Source organism: Buteo buteo, chromosome 1 (assembly GCF_964188355.1).
Source record: "Buteo buteo chromosome 1, bButBut1.hap1.1, whole genome shotgun sequence".
NCBI classification, from domain to species: Eukaryota; Metazoa; Chordata; class Aves; order Accipitriformes; family Accipitridae; genus Buteo; species Buteo buteo.
In genome coordinates this window covers 60,013,710-60,030,843 of record NC_134171.1, presented here as the reverse complement: position 1 = coordinate 60,030,843, position 17,134 = coordinate 60,013,710, and positions in this window count along the sequence as shown.

The following is a 17,134-nucleotide window of genomic DNA, read 5'->3' as shown; positions in this document are numbered from 1 at the left end:
GGAGTGGCATCCCCTGGTCCCCCTTGGATCACTTTACCTCAGCCCCACTGTGGTGCTGGGGGACAGGAGCTGGGCAGCTGGTCGTCCCCCCTTCCCATATCAAGACACTCCCAAGTCATTTCCCTTAGGGGAAGCCCTCCCTGAACAGTAAAACTCTCCAACATGGCATTGAGGGCAGGGGCAGGGCAGGGACGAGTATTTCAATACTCAATACCTACTAAAGCCACAGGGTCCTGCTGGAGTAGTATTAAAAAAAAAAAAGATCAGATGAACCCTTTTAACCAATCCTCCAGCCCACAAGCCAACACTCACAGCGTTATATTTTATTGCAAACTAAAAATAACTGTTTTGATCTGCTCTGAGCATTTGTTCCATAGCCTCAGTCTTTCACTACCACTGACCTGCCCTGAAGGAAACAGCTGCAATGCTGTTGTTCCTACGAGCAGTTTTACTTGTGCTTACTGCTTTTCTGATACCTCACCTGGCCGTGAGCACTCATGTCAGCAGGACAGGACAGATCTAACTCTCACTCCATCCCCTCATCCTGCTCTGCTTCCCCCAACAGCAGGGAGGAGGAGGGCAGGAAGGAATCCAAGACCTGCCATGCCATCATATAAAACTTCTCCCTTAATTGCAGACATTGCCATTCTTCCTCACTCAGAAGACAAGCACAATCCTTTTTTTCAGAAGGGCCATCCTCTCCTCACCTCGCCATCACTTCGTTACCCTGTCAGCACATGTGTCACCTCTGTGGCAGTAGGGAGCTGTAACGGGAACGACAGTAAAGCCAGCAAGGAAACACCAGGGGAAGCAGGATGCCTATCCCCTGGGCTTATCTGGAGCCTCCGGCTACCCGCCAGGAATCAGGTTCCTTCACCTGGTCTGTCGCTGCTGCGCCTTTGACAGATGAAATACACCACTGCTACACCAAATGCAAGGCTCCTCTGTACAGTGTAAAGGGGAGGCAGCTTTCAGAGCAATCATTACAATTGCTGGTGTAATTTCATATAATCCGACTGGAATAACATGGGCTTAATTTTAAAAAAACACCTTAGAAATGTCTGTTACCCTCCTATTTGCAAAGAGAATCAACTAAAAGATAAACCCGAAAATCTGGAGTATGTGGTCATCAGCCCTTTGGCGCATGGGGTAAAGCATGTCATATGAAGAGACTTGCTTCCAGCATGCATCTCTGCCTAGCAGTTGCCACAGGAATTCACACACATCTGAGACCGATCAGAAAAAAATTCAGTCTGAGTTAATAAACCCTAATAATCTCTGAACTGATTTAATATCTTTAGTAGTAGGCTTTCCTGTATTACTTTTACCTTTTGGAGGTCAGGTTTTGGTTCTTAGGAGGTCAGAACTGCTTCACACATGAAGATACAGTCACTCACAATTTCATCGTTTTGTTTCAATTCTAGATTTACTCTCCTGGCTTTTACTAGCAGACAGATGAGGCTGTGAGCATGATGTGCCACAGCTTCCATCCTACCGTCTCAGCACCTATACATCAGAATGTCATCGCCCTTGGTGCTGCTACATACGCCTCCTATTTGTAAGCCTCATGGGTGGCAATAAGATCTTTTAGCTGAAGGTTTCGTCCCACATAGAATATTCATCTCCCTGCCAGTGTCCAGAGTGTGATTTGGTAACTGCTTTCTTTACACAGTAATATTTGGCACTGAGTACAGAGAATTTTTTTTTTCTTTTAACTAAGCTGGATAATATTTATTCAAGCATAGGTATTTGGTTGCGGCTCTCCCTAGCACTCAATTTTAATTGCTCAGACCTATCCGAACCTAAAATGTCTTCTCCATGGCTACGAGGGCACATATCAAACTTTCCAGCACTGCTACTTTAGCAATGCCACCATCTCTTTTTATCTTCCACAGACGCAGTGATTTTTTTACTTGCTCTCCAAGACAGATGCTTTATAGACTGAATCATTTTTCTCTGTTTCCAAGCCTAGGATATCTGGAAGCATCCCAGGCTTTCAAAAACATCTCTGTTTTCTTTCAGAAGTTTCAGAAGCAAAGATATAGTGCATTGTGTACTTTGAATATGGTTTCATTTAATTTATGAGGCTACTGTACAAATCAGTTGCTGCAGATTTAATGACTTCTCTGTGCTATTACCTGAAATCTCCAGCTATGTAAAATTTTCTTTGGCATTCTGGATGCCATTTGCTTATCTCTGAGGCATTATTGTGCTCCTGCCACTGTATCACGTCAAGTGAGTTGTTTTCCTGCTGTGTTTTTCTTCTCTTGCATAAAGCTAACAAAGTCTTGTTTGGGGATTCCCTGCTACCCAACTTGCTTTTTGATTGTGAATTGTTGCTTTGCTATTACAGCCCAAGTGACAAAGAACAACTTACTTTTGCTGTTCCCCATAGCCTTAATGCTTTATGGCTGCAAAATCATTCTGAGTAACTTGATTTCTTGTATCCCGTTACATTTTCCCCCTACTAGTTTCATTATAATGATTTTCTCTCCAAGGTTTTCAGTAGTCATTTGAAAAATTTTCCACAGAGGCTGTGCTGGTTCCATTCTTCATTTACACGAGTAGGTTCATTAACTTTGCACATCTTAACAGCACTTAGTAAAGTTAACATACACTTTTTTACCCTTCTCCTTTGAGAGCTTGCATCTTTCATCCTTTTTTTCCCCTAACATACCACAAATTAATTCCTCATTTAAAGGTCGTCATGCAGGTCTGCCAAACTGCACAGCAGAGCAATCTTCTGAACTGTTTCTGCAGTTTCTTGATTACACTTGAATAGGATATGTCTTTCCACAGCCAGTCTCCTTAATCGCTGCCTTTACATACCCTCAAAAGTTGACTGCTTTTGACCTCATATCCATGGGAAGAAGGAATCACCCAAACAGGGTAAAAACTGACCTTCAATGCATCCTCACCCCAGCAAGCACTCTTCAGCAAGAGAATTCCACACAGTACCATGTATCCCCTGGTGCGTAGCCCCTCTCCCCACCACAGCCCTGGGACTTATGGAAAACTTGGAGGCAAAGAGCCATCAGTCTCCTCTCAAGACCAGCACAGGCAGTTAGAGGCAGAGGGGAGACTGATCCACAGAGGAATTAAAAATTCCTAAATTAAAAATTCCTCTGTTCCTTGTAAGGTCATTTACAGATTTCATTTCTTGCTGTGAAATTAGCTGCAAGTTTTCTCAAGTTTTATCACACTTGTCACAAGTGGCAGCTGATCCCTGGCCACTTCCAACACCCAAAGGTTGTCTTTATTTTTAAGCTACTTTTTGCCTTCACAATACACAGAGCTTTGAAGAACTGTGAAAGTGTATGGTACCAACGCAGCAATCCAAAATACAGAGGCATGTGGGACAGCTCATAATAGGCAAGTCTTTAATTAGGATGTTCAGTGAGGGTGGGTGTCTTTTTTGTCTCTCAGGCAGCTGGACTAGATGATCATTGTACATCCCTTCCAACTGAAATATTCTATTCTATTCTCATTATTTAACTCTGTCTGTTAGCAACTGATACCGTGTATGTGCCAGACAGAAAACACCTATTGTTAGTCACTTTTCAATAGGAAGCAAGAATGGTGTGTTGCCTTAAAGGGTTGGGGGGAGTTTTATGAGCTCTGCATTTCTGCATATGCTCCATTGACTTTGCTCTCAGATCTTTTGAACAAACCCAATGTGTGGAAAACTTGAATGGCCAAAACAGACACTGTGTATAATTTTTGTGGTCTCTCCAGCCATCCCTTCATCCTTCACAGCAATGAAACTAGTGAAAGTGGCAAAACACCACAGCACAGAAAGAATATCATGCAGTAGGTGGTACAGATAGTACACATGTAACAGAATGGTGCCTTACAAAAGAAAGAGCTCTTCAGTGCTTAGCAAAGCTCTAGGACTATATTGATAGTCACACAAGGTGACTATCTATAAAATAGGAGATCTGATTGTTTTAAAGCCTAAGATAAAAAATTAGTTATCTGGGGACAAGGTGAAGGTGAGGGAAGGAATACTGTGAAGGAATGTTGCGGCCTGAAGGAGAAAATGTTGAAGGAATACATGGTTGTAAACCCATGAGTTTTCTTTATGTAATCACCCACCCTTAGTCCTCAGGGATGTCCCTCCTCAAGTGAAGAGGTGTTATGCCTCAAAGGCAAGTATAAAGACCAGAAGAAACCAAGTGGCACTATCTTCCTAAACCCAGAACTAATAGCATATTTTATAGATAGTCACCTTGTGTGACTACCAATATAGTCCTAGAGCTTTGCTAAGCACTGAAGAGCTCTTTCTTTTCTCTGCTGGAAGCATCATAAGTATAGCTGCTTTCTCAGGGAGAGTTCTCTACAGAATAACCTTTCTAATCTTACCTCAGCACCAGAAGACAACTGGAACACAGAACTTAGGAACAGAGAAAGTCAAGTGGCATGACTGTCTTCCAGCTCTCCTATACCACTAACACATTGCAATTGAAGAAACCAACCATTCTTCACTAAACATGGGTCTCCAAAAGGAACTGATTTCCTAAGCAAACAAAGGCAAAATTCAGTCTCTACATTCCAAATTAACCAAAATTCAGGAGATTTTACCTATTTTCTTGTTTGATTTGTCTCACGTGACTTTGATCACTCAAAATTGCTATGAGGTCTGAAGAGGTCTTCATTTCAGTTGAGCAAGGTCTTGGAGACTAAGCTCTGCACTCTCAGGGCAGAGTAAACATAACAGTCCTGGTCTGCTTGCACAATGTGCAGTGGTTTTGCCTTGTTTGAAAATCTTTTTTCAAGATTTCTTTTCAACAAAAGCTGTAAAGTTATGTTTTTTTCACATACTACGAAGAAGGGGCTCTCTGTAGTAATTTACTAGATTTGGCAACGCAAGTAGGAAAGCATCTTGAACCACAAGGACGTTAGGCGTTATAAATTTTTTCTGCTTGTCTCTGCCTCATACATTAGCTTTTCTCTGAAATGCTCTTCACTCAACACAAAAGCACGTGCACCGTCAGCAAGTTCAGTACCTCAGAGAAAACAATGCATTAAAACCAGTTTGGAATAACTGATTTTCTATTCCACTATAATGCATTTTCAAAATGCGAAAGATCTTTAAAAAGTTAGGGCAAGTTTGCTTTTGGTCACATAAGCCTCCACATAAACTTCAGTAATCAAGCTTATTGCTTGACTTGTTTCTGTGAAGGAGCTCTCACCCCATGTCATGGCACAGCAGTCTTGGTTTCCCTCTTGGTTTTCTAGTTATCCTGCAGAGAACAGATTTAACACCACTTTCTCTCTCTGTCAGAGTAGCACTTATAAAGTTCTCAAAACTTAAAGATGGACTCCCTCAAAGGCATGCCTTAATTTCCTCAATCCCCACCCAAAACATCCTTTTGTCCACGTCTCAGCCAGCTTGCTGGTTTCTCCACACAAGGAAGACCTGTTTGTCATGTTCCAAAACACATTCCAAATTCCTCTCAAGACATGGTCCTCCCAACTCCCTTCCCGGCTCCAGCAAACTGATTCCCAAGAAGGGCTGCTACAGGGTCCTGTGTCCATCCTGGATCCCAACAAGCTTCTCCACCCATCACCTACATCGTCTCCCCACCCCACTCAGCAGAACCTGCTCCCAGCCTCATCTCCTCACCCACCCATTTTTGAAGGGGCCACCTGTAAGCACACATTGTGCTTTCTTTGGATTCACTGGCTGTTAGAAAGAGCTTGCACTCATAGTAATAATGAAACAGGCCATGAGGACTGAGTATTTTATGCATCTAGTCATAGCAAGCTTTTTAGTCTTTGCCAAGCAGAGAAAATAGTGGAATTTTAAAATATTAAACTAAGGGGACAACTATTTCTCTCTACACTTACAGTAAAATCAACAATAAGTCGTATGTACCTGTTCCATTGGACTGCTTTAGGCTGTTTCTGAAGTCTGGCAAACTTCATACAGACATGGCAGCCTGCAAAACCACTGCAGAATTGGGCCAAGGCCTGCCTGCAAGTTTCCTTCAGAACAGGGCTGCAATTCTAGAATTAAGCCTTCTGGACCAAAGCTGAACAGATTTTCCAAAATAAAATTTTTTAAAAATCCAACATATAAATGCTATTATCTATTGACACTAAAATAATCTCCAATAAGCTCAGACAATATCTTGATAATGTTCACAAATTAGAGTTTGATATTATCTGGAGATTCAAACATAGGGTTTGAATTCAGGAAAGCATTTTGCTACATCTGACATGGTCACAAGCATCTCAGCAAACTCCCTGTCGGTTTTTTTATCAGGTGCAACATTAACAGAGCCACAGGCACTGTTACAACTGAAATGGATAAGGAGAGAAATGCCATTTAAAAGGAAACTAAGCCAAGGCATTTTACTGCAATAAGGCCAAGCCTGATTTTTGTATATGTTTTCCCTACGCGTATTCACGGCCTACCCCTGCCCAGGGCACACAACATGAGGCTGCACTTGGCCAAGTGCACTGCAACCTCTGCGCGCAGCATGGAGAAGACCCTGAAAGCGCCAGCAAGAGGCCTAGGTGAAGGTACCCAGCCAGGGAAAACATCCAAGAAAATCTGAAAACAGGGATGTTCAGCAATGACCAACATCCATGCCTCTCTTTCAGCCGTTATTGTGACTTTTACTCGGACAACAGGAAAACCTTGCAAATGGTCTTGCTAGAAGAAACCCTCAGGAAAACTCTTTGGCTTCTCATCTGCCACAGGCTCTGTGGCCCCCAGGGGGGATGGGGCTGAACTCTTCACTCATGGCTTCAAGCAGGGCCATTCCTTGGTCCAGTTCACAGCATTTACTCTCAGGCTCACCTCTAACACACACCTAAACAAAAAATCTTAATGTTCAGTGTTTCCACACTGAGGCCGTGTCCCTGGAAAGAGTCACAACAGAGAAGCACATCTTTGCAGCCCCATGCAGATGCTGCACCCCATTCCCCAATGAGGGCTCCACAGCAAGGTTCAAGCCCTCCTATGGGGTATTCATACACAAGGCAAAATGTTTTCCTGGCCCATTTCAGTTTCTAGTCAGTGGTTTTCTGAAGGAAAAGGAACGCTGTTAAAGTATGCATCGGCTGTGAAGCTTGAGCTGTGCTGCATGTGCATACGCGCGTGCACATACACAGGGGAACATATGTGGTAGCTGCAGGATTTTAAAAGTGATTTTCTCATGCTTTTACATGATGTCCACTTAAATCTGAGTGCTGGTCTTAGATTCACTCTAAACACTGGTACATATGTCACTTGCATGCCAATTTTTTTAAAAAATAAATTATGAGTGAAAGACTAAAGGCTTTTCAGTGATCAATAAAAAGAACACATTTTTTCATTTATGCAGGTGCAATTTGTTTCTATTTAACAGGACACTGCTTGAGTTGAAGTAAAAGCATGAAATGTCACTCCAGCAAAGTCTTCAATACTTCTCAGTCATGACTTAAAATCACTAGTGAAAGGTAAATTTGGCTTTACCACTATGTTAAAAAATAAAAAAAAATAGACAAAACCTTTTTAAAACTTTCATTTCCTCAAACAAAAGGGGAAAATATATTTGCTTTTAAGCAAGCAACACTTAAACGTTTAATCAGATGCCATTTTCAATAATATAATCATATGCAGAAGCTTCCAGGCCTGGCAGTTATTTGGACAGCTGTCAATCAAAATGTCTCACAGCTACCCTACCGTGTCAGCCATCAGCTAACCCACACTTTCCCAGGGACGTCTTAGCATGGCATCTTTGTTCTGTTTTCAGATAAACAGATCCAATTTCTCAACAAACAGACTGCTACAGTCCTTTTGATAACAATGTAATAATTCAAAACAAATGATTCTAGGCTTTGATGATAGCACTTTTATGGGTCATGAAGAAATCCTCCCACCAACATCTGTTTGATTTTATCTACTTGAACTTTATCCTCCAGTTGAAGATTTATAAGCTGAAATCATCCCAGCCTATTAAAGTCAGACTAATGTTAAAGCACTAACACAGAGAATGAAAGTGCATTTCGCAGTCATCCACCTTTTGAAATCCTGCCGTGAGGAAAAGATATCAAAAGTTTGAGAGATGTATGTTTAAATATGCTGGAAGTCTACATTCTGCACAGAGCCCTAGATGACTGAGAGATTAAGGAATCTAACTGTTGCCCTACAGTGGGGGCAAGTTATTTACAGAACCATTATTTAGAAAGACAACATGAAAAATACAGATGTTGTTTACATTGAAAGACTGTTTTCTTAGCAAAAACCACTATGTGTGATGGAAATTCACTCCAGATTTGTCTCCCCCTTCTCTCTCTTAATTTCCGCATACACTGTAAATAAAAAGCATGACAGCAGACTTATTAGAGTCACTTGTTACTTATTAACTTGATGGCAAAATTTAGTCAGGGTGCTTTTTAAATTTTAAAAAAAAAAAGGCAACACTTTTCATGAAGAGCCTGATAAAACATGCCAAGAGAAAGAGTTTCACATACTTGCTACCTGAAAACACTTTTCTATGAAAGCCAGAAAAAAGAGAAAACATTTGGCATTGTCCCTGTTGCAGAACTTTTCCAAGAAAAAAACACTCCTCCAGCAAGTGCTGACACTTCCACAAACTGCTGTGATTTAGCAATTGTTTTCTGGAATATTCCTTTGGAACAGACTTGCTCAGTGTACTCCAGAGGAGACTTTCTTTTAACCTACAAATACAGTGCCAATTAAAATATGTAGTACATTGTAGAGCATAAAAGCACACTAAAGCTTTGTGCTAATAACAAGAATATGCATCTCAGCTATTTGCAAGGGGAAAAAACTGTACTGCTATACCTCATGCAACACCACTTGGAAGAGAAATATGAACACATTAGTTCTCAGAGGTGTGTGCCTCAAGAAGCTTAACCTTGTGTCTTTAAATAAATTTATATATTTACACACCCCTACACTACTGTCAGACCCTTTTTGTATGAAACTACTCAAACTTACTTTACACAGCTAAAACTATTTTACTACAGTAGGAAGAGATGACCCTGTAGATTACAGGATGCCCTTATCACCGCTAATGTATACAGCACAACTGCAAATTGCGCTAGCTCGCTCCTAAATAAACCGCTTGGCAAGACCACTTCTCCACTGGTCTGGAGCAGTGAGACATGCACGCACACTGAGCTGCATTTCGTGCAAAGAAAAAGCAATTCTGCTTAAATAGTAAGAGCTGAGAGGCTCCAACACCAAGTTTACAAAGCCATAGTGAGAAGAGCAAGGAAAAAGGTGGAACAGCATGGAAAAGGAGGCGAAAGGTGTCCCTGGGAGAAGCTGAGTGTGCCCCAGGAGAGGATGCTTCACTTCCCACGGCCGGCATGTCCTAGGTGGGGACCTCGGCCGTGCGCTCTGGGTGGGGGTCAACTCGAGCTCGCTGCAACAAGGTTTGATTTCTCAGACACCTCCCATCCCGGCCCATTCCTCTTTCCCCAGTACTAAGAGGCGCAGAGAAGCTGCCACTGCCGGCAGGGAGATGCACACCGCAGCCTTCCCACCCAAGGCAGTGGTTCCCTGATGCTGCTGGAGTAAGCAGTGGAGAGGCGACAGTCTGCCCGCTCCAGGGATTTCTCCAGGCAGTTATTTTTGTGAACCGGGAGACATTTCCTTTCTGAACAGGCAACAGTCCGAGTTTTGCTTTGGGGATTGGTTGGGGGGAGGCTGGGAGGGGAGTAAGGAGGAGGCAGAGGGATTGTTCTTCTTCTAACAGGAGGAACAGCTCAGACAGGCATGCTTAAAGCTGAGTGGCAACATAAAGGAACATAACAAGAAGAAGAGGGAGACTGAAAATCCTGCATACCTTCCCTTTGACTCTGTCTGTTGTATGACATTTACCAGATGAGTATATGTAAAGTACTCTGTAATTAAGTTCATCTGATCATAATAACTTTAAGGAAACTTCAAAAACTATGTCAAAACTCAGAAGCCAGAATAATTTGTATTTATTCTAAGTAGATGAGCATGTTGCTCGAGCGTAAATTACACTTTTGTTTAGCATGAATCAAGCCAAATGATTTGGTAGGCTCATGGAACTGCATTTCAGATGTGACGTACCCTTCGCTTTACTAACTGTGTGGAGACCCTCCCCACTTCCAACATGTAGCGTGTCCCCATCTCCCTGGCCTGCCTCCACCTGTGCCTGCTCCTGCAGCACCAGCCGGACACACAGCCTGACAGAGGAAGAAATGCAAAGAAGTTGAAAGCAGTGCAGGACGTAATGACAGGTGAAAATACCAAACTCCATTTGATCTTGAGCTCTCTTCAGGAATTTCATAGCTCCCATCTCATGCAGGAACCAAATTCTGCAAAAACATCATTGCCACAGCTTTGTCGTATCATACGTGTATGCTGTGGCTGCTGCATTGCTAATGAGAAACCCGCCCCCACTCCATATTCAGGGTGGAAGAAAAAGAAGTTTATTGGGGAGAATAAAGTTAGTCACCAGTGTTTCTCAGCAGTATAAAAATAACAAACTATAAAAGCTGTACACTAATCTCACAGAGAGAGAACTAAAAATTTTAAAAAAAATTTTTTTTTAAAAAAAGGACCAAAAGCATTCATCAATGCATGTGCAGGATTGATATTCTTCCTCTTGAAATCTCTAAATTAAATTGCTTGTGTGTGTTTCTCCTTTTTTTCCCCCTTTCCTTTTTTTTTTTAAACCCATATAATTGGGGACATATTGTTATATACCAAAATTTCAAAATACCCTTGAGAAGAAGCACTGTTGTGGAAGAACAGCTACAGCCTGCACCCTGCACACAAAGTGGGATTCGTTGTGTTTAGCCAACTAGTCCGAATAAAACACTCATAGAAAAATCAGATCTACACATCTCCATTTTCTCCCTTCATTAAACAGATTTTCTGAATAAATACCATGTATTACCTAAAAAGCAACATTATCAGAGTTTAATGCTGGAATAGGTATGTAGCAACTTAGCTGCCTTACACCATATTTTTGGAAAATGGGACAGTCAAAGAAACAAGGGCGCACGGGTTTTCCTCAAAGCAGCAGGCACACATGTAGGATGGCAGGGGCAGCACCACCAGCCGTACCCCAGCAGAGCCAGGTGCTCCTCTTTGAGGATGCTGTCTCCCCTTGGCCGACTTGACATGCAGATGCCTCTGTCTCTCACTGTCCTGGATCCTAAAATAGAGACAGTGCTGCTTTCCCATCTCAACAGATCACCCAGAAATCTGCAGATTAATTGTTGTTTATTAAAGGGGAGATGCTGCTAGTATGCAGTGTGGAAGATGCATAAATGCTTTACGTATTTTTATATTTTGTATTTGTAATACAGCGTGTCTTGAGAAGCACAGTTTGCCAGTAAGCATAAAAATACCATTAAGATGTTCAGATTGTCATATCCAAAATCTGAAACCGAATCTATCATCAGCTGTGCTAGCAATATGTTTTCTGCCAAGTTGCCACGGGTAACAGAAATGCATGATGACAGCAATAAATAACTTTAATGACTGCTGATAATATCATGAAAAGAGCTCTGTGATACACTGACATCATTTAGAGGTTTACTAGCCATTATTAAGTGTTGTATCGTGCCTCAGCTTGTCAGCTAATCATAGCAAATCGCTTGTGTATACACATATTTTTATGCATCTGCATGTATATGTAAAACTAAATATTATAAACTATATGCTACATAGTTTATTCAACTTATTTTCACTTAAGCTAACTTAAGATAGAAGTATGCCAATTACACACCAGTGGATGTATCTTTGGATTCTGTACAAACAAAATGTCTTTTCAAACAAAACTGATTACTGTCCTCACAATCTCTGTCTAATCAACGGATGGTGTGATCTAGCACCATGCACCAGAGCCTATTTATCACAGGTATTTGTCATTTTTTAATTCTTTTTTTATTTAGCCTTCCTGAAAGTTTGCAGTATCATCATCCCTACAAATAAGCCTTGCTGGGAACACCAGGAATAGGATGACAAGCCATTTTCACAAATACCTGCAGTTAGAACAGTTTCATAATGAAATCTCCTTGAAATTAAATAATCCAGGGTTGTCTGACCTCACTATTACCTTTTAAGTTAGAAAATACTGAATGCTTTACATTATATCTTGACATGTCTTCCTCCCCACCCCCATAGGACTACTGCTACCACAAAAAAAGCAAAAACTTTAAGCTAATATTGCTAATGCAACATAGCCCTAAAACACAGACATTATCAAAACAAGTTTAGACATTACATATTCTTCTCATACATGTTTTCATTTCCTTAAGGAATAAAATAGTTTTGCATTTTTTGCATTGGTTATATTAAAACATCCCTTAAAGAGGGGAAAGAACACTATTTGCAGATGTGACATTCTCATATTTGTGATACACATTAAAGTAAATGTATTCTTAAATGGTAAAAATAAGAGTTTAAAACCCTGTCTTAAATCATGTACAGCTGTCAGAAATACAAATATGACAAGATCCCTTTAAGAAGTGACATTTAGCAATACCTATTGACACAGAAGGACTTTGGGAAGATGACATAAAGGCTTGCAGATGCACAACAGATCAGGCACTTACATCTGCCTCCTTAACTCACGTCACCCTTTTCCATTCACCATATGATATGCATATCAACGTGATTACGCCAAGCTGGGTTATACATCATAAAATACATTTGCCTGTCAAAAAGGTACAGATACTTTTCTTTCTTCTCCTTCAGCAACCATTCCATGTGGGTTACATATCCCACAGCATTTAGATACAAGCAAGGTGTTTATTTTCTAGCAACTTCCAGTTCTGAAGTGTCATTATGATCAAGATTTATATGCTACAGACATACTTCAAGCTATGATTATTAATTTTATTTAGTTTAAGAGACAAAATCTGTCACCTGCATAAACTCAGGAAGAAAATTTAATGCAAGTAATAACCGTTCGTGAGCCTAACCTGAAGGTGGAGGCACACCATGATGCATTAACATTTACTCTATTATTTTTTTTGTCTAACCCTTTAAGTGGCCTGCAGAAACATGGCATAGAAATTTTAACAAAGGTGTAGAAATAGACATTTTTTGCATTGTAGTGTATGCAAATTGCTGCACTCATATAGCAAAAATCAAATACCCCAGAAAGGCCAGGCTTAGTTCCCAACAAATCCCAAAGATGACATGGTTTATGACAAGGTGGTCAGTGGTCTTAAGGAAAGTTAAAAAAAAAAGAAAAGGAAAGAAAAGAAAAAAATCATTATGGCTAATTATGTTGTCTCAATAACAAGTATCTATTAAAAGAACTTGAGCCTCCATGCCTTTTCTGATAAAGCTTCTAGTACATGACGAAAGGATTTACAGCTACCAAGATTATGAGGTGGCAGGAGTCAGATCCATTTCTGCACCTCTTCTCAAGGGTCATTTAATGTGGAGGAAGTAAAGCTTGTGGGGCCTCATTTGGCACTTATCAGGCCGAGGAGCTCCAACCAAATTAAATGAAAACTGAGTTCATTAATAAGCAGCATCCCTGCTAAGAAATCTGAATGAGTCTGGTCTTGTAAAGCCCGTTTTTTAGTGATGAGACTTTCTTTTCCCTCAGATTAAAGTGTTTGTGGAGTCATAAGATGCCTCCAATTCTCAAACAAGACCATAACCTCCTAAGTGCCACCTCTGCCCTCCTTGTTTCAAAGGGCTCTGAATTCATGCAAGCAGCAGCACACAGAAATTGGTTAGCATTGACAAACAGCATGACAACTGCAACACAAACCCAAGAGGGGAAAATAAACAACCCTTCAGTCATCCCAATCATTGGAGCCATGTGGGCATTTAACATGCTGTGGGTTCCTCCGGCCTTGGAGAACATAAATTAGTGCAACAACTAATACAATTAATGAATTTCAACAGTCAGATATAAGCACAAGTAACGTACCCAGGAATAAATCAGGCAGTCGTTAACAAAGAAACCCTGTTGCTTTGGGCTACCCTGAATTCCCAGGCTCTCCTTGGATCCACTCACTAAACGAAATCACTTTCCAGACAGAAACTGAAAACACACCGGGATAAAATTTCCTCTCAGGTTCCTTTTTATTCAATGCACCTGTTTCCCAGGCCTACCTTGCACCTCTCCCCAGAGATCTCCTATTTCCAGGACCAGAGGGAATAATTCTCTCCCTGTCTGGCTTCACACAATGTCTCCCAACTCTAGATTCTGCTCAAGCAAGGAAAGGATTTGCCTGTCTAAACACCTGACCCTGAGCATCTGCAATTTTAGGCATCTCATCTCCCTCCTAAAGATTGAATGAGGTCTCTTCCAAAATCTATTGCAATAATTTGGGATGAGTGAATGAAGAAGTCTGTGCTATACAACCCATGCCAGGTGATTCCATCAGGAATGCAAAAATTTCCAAATATACTAACACATAAAGAAAAAAAATGCCCATAAATAATCTGTAAATCAGATCATTTTGATAACGACTACCTACAGCTTCATTATCTAAAACAATGCATTTTAAGACCAGTTCTCTCCAATGTGTCTATCTGCCCTGCAGATAAAAATTTTCTCTGCTTAGCAGTAGAGTGCTTGGCCCAGCTTACAAAGGGTGAAAAATATTACCAAAGCAACAAAAAGAGATTATTGCTATTTTAAAATCATTATGAGTGCAAACAGACAAATGTAGGGCAGAAACCCATTTTGAAAAAAGTATTTAGTCAAGACACTGCTTTGGAAATGGATTACTCTCCTGCCAATTTTATGTCAAAGTCATAACATTTTGGGTAAGAGCCCAAAACATTAGGAAAGCGACTTATCAAAGCTTGGACTTTAACCATCTGGTTTCCTTTGTTTGAAAACTTAAAGCTTTGGTAAAACAGGATTGTGAATGATCAGCATGGATTTTACACCATTTTAAGACAACCAGATATAGTTAAAAGAATCTGAGTCCATTTATGCTCAGCCCTGGAGGGATTTCCCTAAAATGACATCATTTTCCTTTCCTGTCAGGTATGTTAGCAAGCCAGGGAACAGGGTAAAGCAAAGTGTAAAAAGGTGACAGAAGGAAGAATTCTCAGTTGCTGCAGTGAAGAAAACATATATATATATATATATATTAAATACTTAGATCAGCCCATTACAGAAAACCCTGCTCCCTAGCCTTCCTGGAAACTCAATCAAAAAGGAGACCAGAGAGTGGTACATCCATAAAACTTCAAAGCACTAAAATCTATCACAAACTGACCAAATAAAGTGGTCTGAAGTTTTGCATCTGTTTAAATCAAAATCTCTGAGAGAGCCCGATTTCCTCTTTGGATTTAAGGGCAGAGAATTACAGCTCTTTGCCACTTCTTTCCACCCCCTCGTGCCTGTGGGAAGGTGGCAGCCGGTGGCTGCCCTGCCCGAGGCTGGGCTGGGGGTGATGGTGGGGCAGAGAGGGTCTGCGTGAGCCCCTCCACTTCCCACTCGGAGCCATAGGGGGCAAGATGCGCCAGGCCCCCACATGGGTGGCTTTCTGCCCCATAACACCCATTTGTGCAGAAACTACGAGGGGCTTTTTGGGAGCCTCCCTCAGGCGCGCACGGCATGCGAAGAGGTGAAAACAACCCATACCGCTTCCCACCACGTGGGAGGAAAGCTGCTCGCTGCTGGACCCTCAAAAGCAGTCAGGAGGCTTTCTCGGGGTGATGGCCAGCGGGGTTACCTGAGGATGGCGCGTACATGAGCTTTCTACCACACTGGTACAGATTCCAGACCTAAATATAGGTCCGGGCTCTTGCCAGCTTAGTTCAGTAACCTGAAGCCCGAGGGGCAGCTCCTATGGCCGGCACCCTTCCCGCTGCTCGCTGGCATGTGTGCAACAGCTACTTATACGGGCCCTGTTGCTGGGGTCTCCCAGCCCAGCACCCTCCTGACGGCTGGTGACGCTCTCCCAACACCTTCCTGCAGCCAGCGTGCAGGCGGAGAGCTGGAGCAGAAGTTGCCTTGCCTGGTGGCTCGTCCCCTCAGGGACATGTCTCACTCAGCTGATACATTGCGGAGCAGTCTTCAGGCTGCTTCAGCCTCAACCTGTCCCTCTGCCAGCGAGAAGACAAAAGCACAAACCCCTGATCCACATCACCCTGGACCAGCAGTCTGCTATTCACATCTCCACACCTCGAAATTTGCTCTGAAATTTGCTATGGAAAGCCCAAATTTTTCATGAATCTCCTCAGTGAAAACTGGATGCTCACTGTTAGGTAGGGGACAGAAATCTGGTGAAGAATTAAAGTTGTCAAGAACAAACAAGACAGCGCACAGCAAAGATTTCTCCTTCAGTTTCAAGGAGAGATTCCCAAAGCATGAACATGCCTCACTTATTTTGGGAACGCTTCACTAGGTGGGGGTGAGGTGTTGGCCATCACTACGTCTTCTCTCCCCCGTCTCCTAGGCACAGACCCTGCTCTCTTTTTATAGCAAAAACTCAGATATTTGTGATGCAGATACAATAGTCTAGCTAGGACTAAAAATTAAGAAATTAACCTGGGGGGAAAAAAAAAACCAACCAAACACAGATGACTAGGGAAAATAAGTATACAAGACAATAAAGACGAGGAAGGAAATTAAAGCGTGCGAGTACAGTGGAAGTCAATCAATCAGCTCTAGACACTAATGTGCCATAAGCAGAGGCTCACAGCAAGGACTGAAGACAACTCTGATCTTTAGTAAGTTGACAGGCTCCAGGAAAGCCCAGCTTTTGAAATGCTCCATAATAAGACTATTCAAGAGTCTGACAAAGACCAAACTGAGTTCTTCCACATTCATTGCATGCAACTGTGCATACTTTGTTTTTCTGAATCTTGACATTTTGGGTGATAGCAGTGTGGAGTATTGACTCCAGACCAGGAGTTCTCCTAGTTCTGTTGCAAAACATCCCCTTGCTTAACATGTGGTTTCCTTGGGTACTCCCTGCCATGAGCTGGTTTCCCCAGCTATCAAACAGCCCTCTGCAAAAAGAAAGCAACACAAGAAAACCACCACTCTCCAGAATACCACCAAGGCTCTCTGGGATGAACTGATTTTCAGAGCCTCACTAAAGTACTACACAAAATTGAGGTAAAGATGCATCATCTCTCCTCTGTCTTCTACAGACCCCTTTCCAGGCTACTCACTTGAGCTCGTTACAATGCTAGAGG